We start from the raw sequence: 12,895 nt of genomic DNA on the forward strand, positions 1-12,895 counted from the left end.
TATCTAAACCTAACTAAACCTTAATCATGTTGTTGTCACATCATAAAACCTATTAATTTTTCCAATAGTGATTTGTCACACTTTAAGGACAAATTATGTCATCCTGCCGACAGGGAGGACGTCATGTCAGAAAATGTTTCTTTGTGTAGTTCTGGAGTGCATGGTCCAATGTTTTTTTGTCATTTAATTTGGAGGACTTGTTGGCTAGTTTCATCCTGTGGACTTATGCGTTGCAGCCACAGTTTGACATGAAAGAACCAAAAAAGCCTGTTCAGGAAGCCAGACTATAAACCACCGCAGTGACAAACAGATCTCAAGACCAGCAGCCCAGATCTCTGACCTGAGGACCCAGTAGGATCCTGTCTTTGTTTTGTTTGGCATAAATCAACAAGAGCACTGGGCCCACAAGAAAAAAAAACCCTTAATGCTCATCCTCATCTTTAGGTGTGAAATCAGCCAAGTGACAAGTGTGCCTAAATTTTGATGACCCTGGGTCAGCATGAGGTCACAGCTCTGTGTTTACAGATGAGGTGACGGCACACACCTCCATTCCTTTGAAATGTGACAAGGTGAGAGGAATGACGAGATAATCTCCGATTTACGAGTTACAGTAGCTTTTAGGGGAAGCAGCCCAGCAAGGAGCTCTGCAGTCTGCCCACTGACAATACACATGCCAAAAGTTAAAGCAGCCATTTTAAGTTGCATGCATGATAAGCACTGATAAATGTACTGACTGCATTATTGCAGTACTGTGGCTGCAAATTTTAAGAGTAACAAATAGATACATTCATCCAGAGAAGAAAAAACATATACACTGGTTTTCTGAGTATATCAAAATTACTTGTTGTGTACTGCGACTAATTGAACATACTGTAGATACATCTAATTTGGACAGCAGTTACAAAAACTTCAATGTGTAAATTGAATGTTATTTAACCAGACATATTGACTGAGTGCACTTTCTTGTTTACAGCAGTGGCGTGAGGGAGCCGTTGCAGGGAGAGGGAAGGAAGCTGACCAGTCCAAACAGCCACTGAAAGCCCTGCAGCATTAATCATTGGGACATTTCACTGGTGCAGCGGTAGGTTAACTGCCTTGCTCAGGGGTGCTTTGATGGCAGTTGAGGAGAGGGGAAGACGTGCTTTTCATTCATTCACCTCCAAGATATTCACTGCTCACCTGGGGATTCAAATTATGTGGTCACCAGTTCTCTAACCATTAGCTGAGCTAGCTGCAGTTCACATTACTTTAGTCTATGCAAACAAGGATTAACAACAAAGGACAAGCATAAACATGCCACTGCCAGCAGTCTCCAAAGGAAACTCAGAAACATTCATTTACTATCTTTTCACCCACACAGAAAAAATGACATCAACTCCACTGCTATTACTAATAGTGATTCCTTGACTAAAATAATAAAATAACAAATTTTCCCTGACAACAGCAAGATGATTAATGCAGGTTATATGCTGCACTTAAGGATGTACAGTGAATATATTAGGGACTTCTTGTGGATTGGAGTTCTTTTTGCACTATACACATATCCTTCTAACACTTGTGTGCTTTGTTTTTATCTATATCTACTTCTTTGTGGCCAGTATTGATTAAAGGGGGGGGGGGGGGGGGGGGTCAATGAGGGCTTTTACCTGGATTCACCTCAAAACTGTTCCTCATGAAAAGACTAAATGTTCCTCACATTTTAGACATTTCTGTGTAAGGCTACTGCTAAAAGTTGACCATTAACTAATCCCACAAGCAGGGAGAATGACTTCATTTGAAACAACTACAGCTGAATTTATACTTCAGCAGTTAAATGTGCATCTGAGTAACAATTAGATTATATGAGGAAGGAAGGAACATTTTATGTACAGTAAAAGGGTCTATTTTGTCCTCTTGCAGAATCTGTGTTACAGCCAGAGTGACTCCTCCTTCCTCTGCCTGCCTCTTCCCCTCCCCCATTCTGTGTAAAAACAAATCTCCTTTTCTGCTCTGAGCCTGCAACTATTGAGTCAACAAATGTCACTGCAGCTAGGCAGGCTGCTGGGAAAGAGGTGGGGTCTCCATTTAAGCCTGAACTGCAGCTAAAGGCAGATTATTTTCAGACAAGACCCACCTGTTAGTAAAGTAAAGCAGGAATTAAATAGTACTGTCAGTGGAGGCTGCATGTTAGTTAATGCTTTGGCTTTTCAAAATACTACTGTTAACAAATAGTAACATGTGTTTTTGAAAAAAAACTTAGGCTATATTTCCCAAGTTTCATTGTTGTTACATCAGTATTAATTGTGTATTGAACTTTTTTTTGGATTATGTTAACGCCTTTCTTTTCCTTTAAACCACTGGATAAAAATCATTCAATCAAAAATGCAAACCAAATACAATCTTTATTCTTGATTCGGATCCCCATTAGCTTACGCTACCGCAGTTGCTAATCTTAGTCCACATAAAATTATACAAGCACTGACAGCATACAGACATACATACAGACATAAAAACATTGACTGACACCCCGTTAGTCTAGACAAAAATGACATACTTAATAATCAAAGTAATCAAAATATCATATATCTAAATGCATGTACAGAGGTTATCAAACTAAATTAGTTGAAATCCCAAACAAAACATCATAGCAGGTGGCATCATTCCTGTTGTAATGTTTTTGCACAATCTGCAAACTGAACTTCACACTTTTAACTCTTCTGAATACCATAGTTGCTGACACTCACTGAAAAAAACCACAGCTGAGATACTGGTACTTTCCAACATATTTTTACTCATGCAGCAATCTTACAAGACTGAATTTGTCTTTTCAATCACACTCAGCCCCTTTCTGTCTCACACTGCTCTCTCTATCTCTTTCAAGCCCACGTGGCCAGTGTCAACAGGAGGTGGTCTTGGCAGACAGATGAAGCAAAGTTGTATGCAGGCAGGCAAGAGTTGTCTTGCACCCCACTCTAAAAATGAGCCAGCCAGCACAAGCGTGCCAAAATAAGACACAGCCGTTGGAAATGAGTGCATTGCTCAACTGAGTCGGACTTCAAACTAGCCACAACTGATTGTTGCTGTAATGCTCTCAAAAATGAGTGCTATTACCACACCAAAGAGGAACTTGTGTAAACTATGACAGAGAAAGAAAGAAAATGAAAGAAGGAAGTCAAGATAGAGTGAAAGGGAGGGAAAAACCCACTCAGCTTCCTGTCTGAGTAAGAAAGGGGGTGGAGGCATGCTCTACTCAGACAGTTGAGACCGCTGCAATATTCAACAAAAAGTGCACGGGGTGGAGACCAGTTCTGAATCCACTCCAGTGCTTCAGGGCAGCCATCATAGTGTTCACTATTGTGTGCGGCTGAGGGAAGAAGAAAAAGAGAGGAGGGAGCAGAGGGGGGAAAAGAAAACCTCTCCCTTTGTGTGGGAAGGACTCAGCAGGAAAGTGATTTTGTGATTATTTGAGTTTGCCAGCAAAGCAAGGCTCTTCCCCCTGAGCTGCATGCACATTTTGTCCACTCTGCATGCCTCTACTGCCTTACACCAGAGGCACATATGAGTGTGCTTCTCAGGCCGGCAAACAGCGACACCCGGGCTTCTCCTGATGATGAGAGCCGACGTCAGACTGGTTTCCATGAATATTGATGTGGAGTCTGTTTCATAGTTAGAACAGAAGGAGGCAAGATGGCTGCCCTTTAGGATTTGTTAAAGAGGACATCCAGACGGTTTGTTGGAATTTCTACAAAGTGGAGGGACGCAAAAGGAGGTGAGAATTTGCTCGGAGGCTTAATACTCTAGCTTACCTTTTTCCCCTTTAACCTCGGGTGTATTTTTAGTGCTTTTTGTAACAGGCGAGGTACAGCTAATGTTCCCCACCGTAAAAGCAAGAGCTAACATAATAAGGAGGGGATATTAGATAAAGCTACTCCAACATGGCTGACGATTTTCTTTCTTTTTTTTTTGCCAGCTTAAACTGAGAGACACCTTTTGTGTTTTCTTGTGAGTTCTGTGTTCACTCAACATTCTTGCTGCTTTTGAATGCATCATGGAAAATGGTGTACTTAGACTGCTTGTTCAGTAGTTTTTCTTTAAGCATAATTCAAATGCCTGTATAATGCTCTCTTTCTTTCTCAACATTTCAACCTTGCATTTTTTGTTAGGCAGTTGTTACTAAAGGTGTGTTTGAGTGTGTGTTATTTGTGAGTTTTTTGTATGAATGGGAACACATTTTTAACATTTATGTGTAATTAATAGCTATTACTGAATGATGTTATATTTCATGAAATATGTTAAAATGCAGGCAGAGTTAGCCAGTGTAGCTACTCATTTGCATATATCTGGCTGTGTATGTGTTTGTTTGTGCTGTTCAGTATGGAGACTGTATGTAGGAGAGTAAAAGTCCAACCTGGACGGGTCTAGCAGTAAGTGCACAGTGTCTGCAGAGCAGTGGAGCTGGAATAGCTTCTGGCTTTGTGTATCTCTGTGAATCAGCTTTCATTGCTTTCACCACTGAATGACAAGCAGACACAAAGGCAAATCCCAAGGAGAATCAAAAGAGAAGAGAATTGTGGTGGCAGAGTGTAGTGAAGGCAGACAAGGTCAGAAAGCTCTGAAGGAAATGAAACTCTATCCTACCGCACCATTAACTGGAGGAACAAGAATGGTAATTCTGGAGCAGTTTTTTTTTTTTTTTTTTTAACTCGAGGCTAAACAAGGGATTGTTGCCAAAGAGCAGCAACAAACGTTTTATTTCTTGAGGAAAAGTTATCCAAAGTTTAACTACTACTTACAAGACAGGAATGTATATTTTTAATGCACTACAAGCAGTTAAAGGTCACAATAATCAGACTGGTGTGTTCTGTTGGAAACAGAGCAATTGACAAGTAGATTACTGACAACACAAAGAGTGATGCATGCCTGTGTTTTTCTATGTGTGTCTGTGTGTGATATGTAATCATTTTGAAAGGAATTGGTATAGAATAACACCATGGTGACCTAATACTTACACAGATAGAGAAACAAAGAACGATAATGGAATGATAGCAGTGACATAATCACACAGTTAAGGGTTTTTGTGTTAGTATGCACATATTTTAGAAATACAGTAGTTAAATACATGATAACAACATGTAAATTCAGATTTGTAGTAGGTGTTATTTCAATTAGCAAATAGCTAATTGGATGTTAGTTTTTTTCCTGAATTCACTAAGTGCTACTTTAAGATTAACATCTGAATGGCCCATTAGAATATAACAGATCTCCCTCAGGTTTGTGTATTGGACTTGTGTATTCTACTGACTACTGTCGTAATGTATCTACAATATGGCCTCAGGTAAAAAGCCAAGTAATGCATGCCTGCAAGGTGGAGAATAATGACTGATCCTTAACTGGGCATTGTAACTAACACTGTAGGCTGCCTGCATAATGCTAAGGTAGGAGCATTGCAGGAATTCAGTTTAGCTTTAAAATAATGTTAAAGTTATAGTTCTTCTAAGGGTTCAAGTGAAGACTGATAAAAGTGACATTTACAGAGTAAAGAATGTGGATAAAAGGGGCTACAGAAAAGGTGTAGGGGCAGTGAAGTTAAAATAAAGTCAGTTGCTTGTCAAATGACTGAAGGACAGTCAGCTAGCTCTTATGTGAATAGCTGATGACAGACAAAGAGGAACACTACTCTCTAACAGCCAAACATTCTCATTCCCCTTTCGCGTTTGTTTTAAAGTTTTTTTGTTTACATGCTGCATTTCTGCGGTCGCCTCTGCAGAGCCTGTAGCCTTCACGCTACACGCTCTCTTCTCGAAAATATTCTTTGCTCGTAGTGGAAAAGGATCCCATTTTTATTCCTAGTGAGCTGTCAGAAAACTTTGGAAACAACAATGGTGGCGTACCCTTCTGATGCAATGGTGTGGCTGTGTTTTGATATGGCAAGCATGGTCTTTGACTGTGTAGTGTCAACACAAGTGCTTAAGTGGGGGTGTTCTCCATAGTATTCATCAAGTATGCTGTGACTGCATGAGATCAGGTGCTGATCCACGCTTTGGTGTGTGCGTGTATGTACACGTATGTGTGTATATTTTTGTGGCGATCCCATTGACTCATTCATAATGTTGAGACTCTGAAGATAAAGATAATGTTACATCATACCTAACCCTTCACAGGAAATTTGTAAAATTAGTTTTTAAACAGCTCAAAGTAGCCAACAAGGAGCTGGTTCTGTATCTTTTGTATCCAGTGAACTATTTTTTTTAATTTTAACTATCCCTAAGCGCATTAAACATTAGATTGAGCATTACATCTGCTGCATAATTTGATCTGTTCAGTTTGGTTTAACTGCACTTGCTTGCTAATGAAAGCACATTATTACAGTTTGGATGTGCAATTCGTGTTCTTCTTTGTGTTCAGTTGCACTGTACACAGGATTTATAAAAGCTAATCCTGACCTGGATATTAACTCACTATGAAAACTGTAAAATAAAAAAATATAAACACACAGTCCTGCTGGAAGTGTTTCCATGAGCCTCTGCATGGCTGCTGTTACATCAGCAGCTGAAAAGGCACCAGAGCATTAATGGGCCTACAGGGGGCTGTGTGGGGGAAGGGCCAAATAGATCAATCACATTTACATAGCTTCTCTCATCTATCCACACCTACAGATAAAGCCATGCGGTTGGATTGCTCCTTCGTCATGGCTGTAAGTCCCCTTTATGTCAGTCCCAGGGCAAAGACAATATCACCTTTGGGAAGAATGTCCAGTTGCCATAGCGTTCCACAACAATGCTGTCCACTTACAATACCCAAGCCCTTACCCAAGCCCTCACCTCTGACCCTGCTCTGTTCAGCCCACGCATCATATTTCCACCCAAGGGGTGCTGCACACATGACACAGAGAAACAGGCCCAGTGGCAAGTTAGACATTTTAGATTTCACTACCTGCTGGCTGGCTGGCTGGTTGGTCATAGCTTGACTGCTTTCCTGAGACAAAATGGCGAAATACTGAGTGTTGTATTGATTTCTTCAATATTGATTTTCCTCTTGTCTGCTATTGGGGGTTGTTTTGCTATAGAGAGAGAAAGAAAGAGAAAAGCAGCAAACCACAATCAGGTGTTTCTGCAATGGAATTTTAGTGACATAACATAGTCCATTATTTAGGCACTTTTGAAACATTTCAGGCACATTGACCGTTAATCTACTGATTAACTTCTTTGTGTGAAAATCCTCTTGTTGATTAGAGCAAAGCTGCAAACTAAAAGCACAAAAAAGCAAAATGTGTATTTGCTGAATATGATTGAAAAAGGACTGGCCTCAAAACATCTTTTAAATTGTGATTCACTTGGACTTTTCTATGTGTGGAGCTAAAAATATTGCAAAATGTTGTGGTTTAAAGAAAATTATATGCATGTCTTTTTTCATAATTAACAGAAAGAATTCCCTTGAATGAGTCTAAATTACAAAGCATGTCAATATGTCATTTATCAACCATTATCAAACCAGATCTATTTCAAACCCCAACAACAATCTTGGCTTTCTGTTCCACATAGGCCCTACCTTGTAAAAGAGACTCAGAGGGAGTAATGAGTGTGGTTTATTGGTCATCACTGGAATTATGTAATAGTAGTAACGTTTTTATGAGTCTGACATACAAAAATGTTATCAGTAATTGCCACACCAGATACACTATGAATCCCAAATATGACTCATGGCCTTCTTTTTCCTCAACGATGTGCGTTGTTAGCCGGGCTGAAGCGTAATTATGGAGTGAGAGTGATAAGGCTCTGTTTGAGTGGCACAGGGCCGGAGGGAGTGTTCCTGGCCCTGCGAGCATGTATCGATGTCAGGGTTTACCTCAGGGGTGAGACAGCGAGGGCAGCAACTCAAAAGCTTCCTCCACGTGAGCACTTGCACATGGCCGCTCTGTTTACAAACACTATCCTGGCATTCCACAGAGAGAGAGGCAAGTGAGATGTTACGTAAGTGCCCCAAAGCGAATAGCATCCCTTCCCGCCTCTCGCCGGTCCGCCCCTCCTACGCTTGGACAATTTTCTTGAATGCTGTTTTCGCCGCTTCCGCTACCTGAAGTTAAGTGAATAAAAAAAAGAAATTAAGAGCCACAGCCACAACAGCGTCTGTGCTCGAGAACGTTGCCATGCTCAGCAGGCCTTTTTTTATGTTGATGCCACTCTGATAGCACATAGTTCCTGCGCAGCAGAAGGCCTTAACAGTGCTAGGTGATGAGATGAAAGTGGCTGTATCTTTTCTGTCAGGTCAGATGATTTCATCAACTTACGTGACACTTCCAGCTTTTCAACATTAAAACAAACTTGCAATATTTGCAAAGTCTCACACATAATGCTACCCATGTAAAACAGACATTGGTAAAAGCACACCCACAGTGGCACTTTCCATTGAGTAACACTGTGTCACTGTGGTGGATCCAGTTGGAGAACGTGCTCATGCAAATATAAATTCTATGAATTAGTTAATATGATGAAAACACTTTAAAACACCTAAAAAAAAATGAAAACACTTTAAATAGAACTTGGTGAACCTTTTTCATCTCTAGAAGTAAAAACCCTCTTTTCTCAATGTATGATTAAATAATTGTGTGTTCTCTTAAAAGGAAAGCTAAATGTCAGATCTGTTTTCTACAAGATTAACATATGCAGACAAAAAATGTCTAAACATAAACATAACAATATGTGGAGAGGTAAACTTGCACACAGGCCATCAAGACTATAATATCAAACGTATAGAGATCAGTCAGTTCCAGTTAAATCAAATCAGTGGACACAAGTCTAATCCTAAGAGGTTCATTGGAAAAAAAAAGTTTCAAAAAGTTTTTTTTACACGGCCCGTCATAATTTATCTTCTGATAAAAGAATTGGCAAATTTATATCAAAATCTGAAAAGGATAGCTAATGCCCCTGTCACATGATCTGCAAAGCTCCGTCATGATAGCGCAATCTCAAAGGGATCCACAGTTATCTAAACAACTGCTTCTGATGGCTGTTTGCCCTCTTCTAAAATGGCTGTCAGATATGGACGGTTTTGCTGCTAAGAGCTGTCATTGAAAAGGTTAGGCCCCATGGCCCCCTGTTGTCTACACAAGGAGCACAAAGACAGACAGCTGGTCCCGAATGTCATTTAGAAGCGTAACCCTACCAAAGGCTTTGAATGACATCACTAACTACTTCTGTGGGCTTCAAGTGGCTCAAGCTCAATATTAGGTTTCCTAAGTGGAATGTACTAGTCCAGCAGCTGGTGTCTTTCCTAGCCGACCCACCCGATGACAATTGCACTGGTTTGCATCCATTTATGTATTTATATTTGGAAATTTTAAGTCTGATTTAAGCACTGGCTCAGGAATGGATAGAAACTCCTGGATTAAATAATATTTAGTTATATCAGCTTCCTTGCTAAAATAAACTCTTACACATCTAATCTTACAGATGTGGTGGGCACCAATCCATTTTTTCTGTGCAGTGAAGAACCAAGCTACATGGCAGAACATGATTGATGACTCCTGAAGCTCTGCCATATCGGACATATTTTGTCCAAGTGAATGCTAAAACAATAGAGAGGCCATGTTCAAGAACTAACATAAATTATTGTTAAAAATCTCCGTACTTCCTGATGAATTGCTGAGGTGTGAGATATGGAGTTAGAGTCTATTCTTAAACTGAGGCCATGAATCATAGAAAAAAAAAAATCCCTTCACTCAGAAGGATCTGTGATTTCTATTCAATGAGTCACGTGCCTCCCACTCAGTGGAGGGAAAGAAGAAGCTTAGCAACAGTGGCTTAGGTCAGGCTGCTTAGAAGCCAATGAGGGAAAGAATATCAGCACATTCACTTGCTAGATGACAAAAGAGCACATAGCAAAAATTTCTTATTCAAAGTTATTCTGGGCAGTACAGTATATTTTTGACATTATGTGACTAAAGGAAACTGGATGCCTTGGTTTTGTGTATGATAAGCCACTATCCTTTTCTTGCTCTTTAGCTCAGTCCTGTTCAACTCTGAAATCTACCCTGGTATTCAGTCCATTTAGAATTCCTTCACTGCCATGTTGTGTGCCATGTTTTAATTTCCCTCCTATAATAATGTTTCCCTTTGCTCTGTTTACTGTTCACCTCCGCTTCCTGTTTAATTGGAAGCTGGTTTGGATTTGGATCCTGCAAACAGAGAGGAAATATTTGCTAAATAAATGTGCCTGTGAGCTAATCACATGCCAAGACTTGCAGGCTAGAGGTCAAATTGAAGAAACATGGGAATCAGAGTTTGTTCATCACTTGGCTTTGTGTATGAGTTTCCCCATCTCATGCCAGATTACAGTGGTTGGGAAAAGGAATGAGGAGTCAATATAAAGTATCCTTTCTCCTCTCACTGCTCCAATTGAAATCAACTACAGTATCTTTCTTGGTAAGCCTCTAAAAATAAAAGCCACAGATGACAACAGAGCAACTCACATTTCAAATAGTGCAAAATTAATTCAGTAACAAGTGAGCCATAGAAATGTAGGAATGTACCATTTCAGGTTTTACAGCTCAAAATATTTCTAAAATGCAATTTTAACGGTGTTGATCTACACAAGTGCAAATGTACGTTTCTGAATATGTGGCACTATTGATTTACTGGCAGGATCAATGCATAAAGCACATGTGCACACCACAGCAAAGCAGCCTATTCTGTAGTCAGCCGTGCTGGGGTAATGTTTAGACCAGATGGGCTTTGGGAGCGCTCATAAGATGGTCGCCATGGCTACCATGCACTCTGAAAGAAATTAACTTTGCTCTGCACACAGTTCATCAAGTTAGTCAGATATATTGACTGTTGCATAGACAAAGAGTTGGAGGGGCAAAAAGACAGGCAGCTTGGTAGAAAAAGTGCAGCACTGCGTGGGGTTGGGGGCAGGTTAGTGGGTTTGTACGCTCAGAAGCCCATTTCTTAATTAGAGTCTCCATGTGATGCCGCTTGAAGGCACAGAAAAAGGTTTAGATTATGTGTGTAAACTTTGCACAGAGGGCTTCTTAGTCATGGTACAGGGTGCTTCCCAGCAAGTCAGGGTTTCTCTTCAGTTTGTGCTGATTAAACAGGAAAAAAATTCAAGACTAACAGGTTTATGCAGTCAGATCTGGGCTAATGTTCAACTGCTGTCTACTATCAGGATCAACCTCTGGGAAATAGTTTACTCTGACATGAATGGCTCTGAGAAAAGGCACTGTTTCACTGAAATGTTTTTTTTAATACTGGGAGGGAAAGCTGATCGTTAATAGATATGATCTCTGACACTGTGATCTGTTATCAGCGGTTCTTTGGGCGGTTTCAGTGTTATTTAATATTTAGATTGCTGTGTTATAATTCAAAAATAATATAAAATCTAGTCTTTCGTGAAACATTTTAAGAATAAACTAAAAGGCTGATTTAAGTAGACAAAGTATAACAGTAGCACATGCCAACAGGATGTTTCGTATGCTTATGAGTGTTTGCCGTTTTCCCAGAAAACCAGCTAAACAAGTTGTATCAGAACTGTACAGAGGCGGGGTTTATCCCCTGCAACAAAAACTGTTGAGTTGTTGTTCATACCTTTGTCATCTTATAGAATTTTGTCACTCCTCGCCCTTGCCGTTAAAATATGACACTCAAACCATTGCACAGCCATTCAATACCAAGGATTTTAAACCACCAAAACTTTCATAACATACTAATATTTATGTATTAGTTTGTATCAATAACTTGAACTCCCTTATCTAGTTCAGAAATCTCAAAATGAAGACCCTGAAGGATTTGTCCATTATTCTTAAGGATCTACAGGATAACATGAGGCTCTTTTCAAATACAAGTTGTCAGCAGTTCAGCGAGTTCAACCTCGCCCTTTAAAAGTAGCTCTAAAAAACCAGTCATGTCCTCGGGTCCTTAATAGGTTTCCACAAATCACAAACTCCTATATTGCTCATGGCTATTTATGGGAAAACATATTTTATGTGTCTTGCCCACTGTTTCCTGAGCTCCACGAAGACAAAGCCCGCTGAACCCAGTACAACATGATCAAACAGTCTGGGATTACTGCTGACATTGATCTTAATTATGACTATGAGCACTTGGATGTGGTTTATCGTTGTGGTGCCAGTTATTCTTTCCTGTCTTTTAGTTTATCTCTTTCCCTCTAGGAAGTTATACCCAGTTACCAGCATTTTCCAGATGGATCATTTCAGGTTGTTTTGAGCTAACCATGGAACAATGTAGCTAAGAAGGAGTTGTTTTAGTTATGTATCATCTTCATAGAATGGGGCACAACTAGTACTGAAACCTTTTAACCCTGACATTCATTTGTAGGGTTCCTTTAGTCACCTATATACAAATCAGCAATCACCAATTCATCTACACATGGAAGATCAAAAGAACTCTCAAAATTAAAACTGTCCTTAAACAAAAATGTGAATTCAGATTGTGTGTAGGCTCGCATAATAAACATAATAGTGCAGAACTGTAGATTCACATTTCCCCAACTTCCTGTTGTACACTTTAAAACTGTAGAAATTATTTAATAATCTTACTTTTAGCAGCAGGCACTGCATATTTAATCCATACTCCCAAAACTTCACTCAGACTGATACTAATGAGACATTTGTACATTTTGTCTTTCTTGGGTTCCCAACTATTCTGTTCTATATCTAAACATATTCGTCAAATAAAAATAATGCTAAGAAGCTCTAGTTAACTTAATAGAGTAATGCTATAGTTAGTTAACAGATGTCAAAACACAATATAAGAAGGCAAAGAGACAAAAAGCTGTGGGAGCACAAAGACTTGCAGTGAGAATCTCCACAACTCGGCCACATCTGTTTGGCATTAGACATAAAGAACAATGTAGATTGTACAGATCCCTTCTTCTTATGGAGGGGGAGGAGGCTCTC

At 39.8% G+C, this 12,895-nt stretch overlaps 1 protein-coding gene across 2 annotated transcripts in view; it reads left to right on the forward strand.

Moving 5' to 3' along the window:
* tet2 (tet methylcytosine dioxygenase 2) overlaps positions 1-12,895 on the forward strand; it is a 36,077-nt gene that overhangs the window by 789 nt on the left and 22,393 nt on the right. The window contains exons 2-4 of one of the 2 annotated variants that reach the window (XM_044347050.1): positions 974-1,081; positions 1,900-2,051; positions 2,861-3,748. The gene's annotated coding sequence lies outside the window, so the exon portion shown is untranslated. The remainder of the gene's footprint in view (positions 1-973; positions 1,082-1,899; positions 2,052-2,860; positions 3,749-12,895) is intronic. The other variant, XM_044347049.1, reaches the window with a different exon arrangement.

The sequence above is a fragment of the Thunnus albacares genome, chromosome 3, assembly GCF_914725855.1.
Source record: "Thunnus albacares chromosome 3, fThuAlb1.1, whole genome shotgun sequence".
Lineage (NCBI taxonomy): Eukaryota > Metazoa > Chordata > Actinopteri > Scombriformes > Scombridae > Thunnus > Thunnus albacares.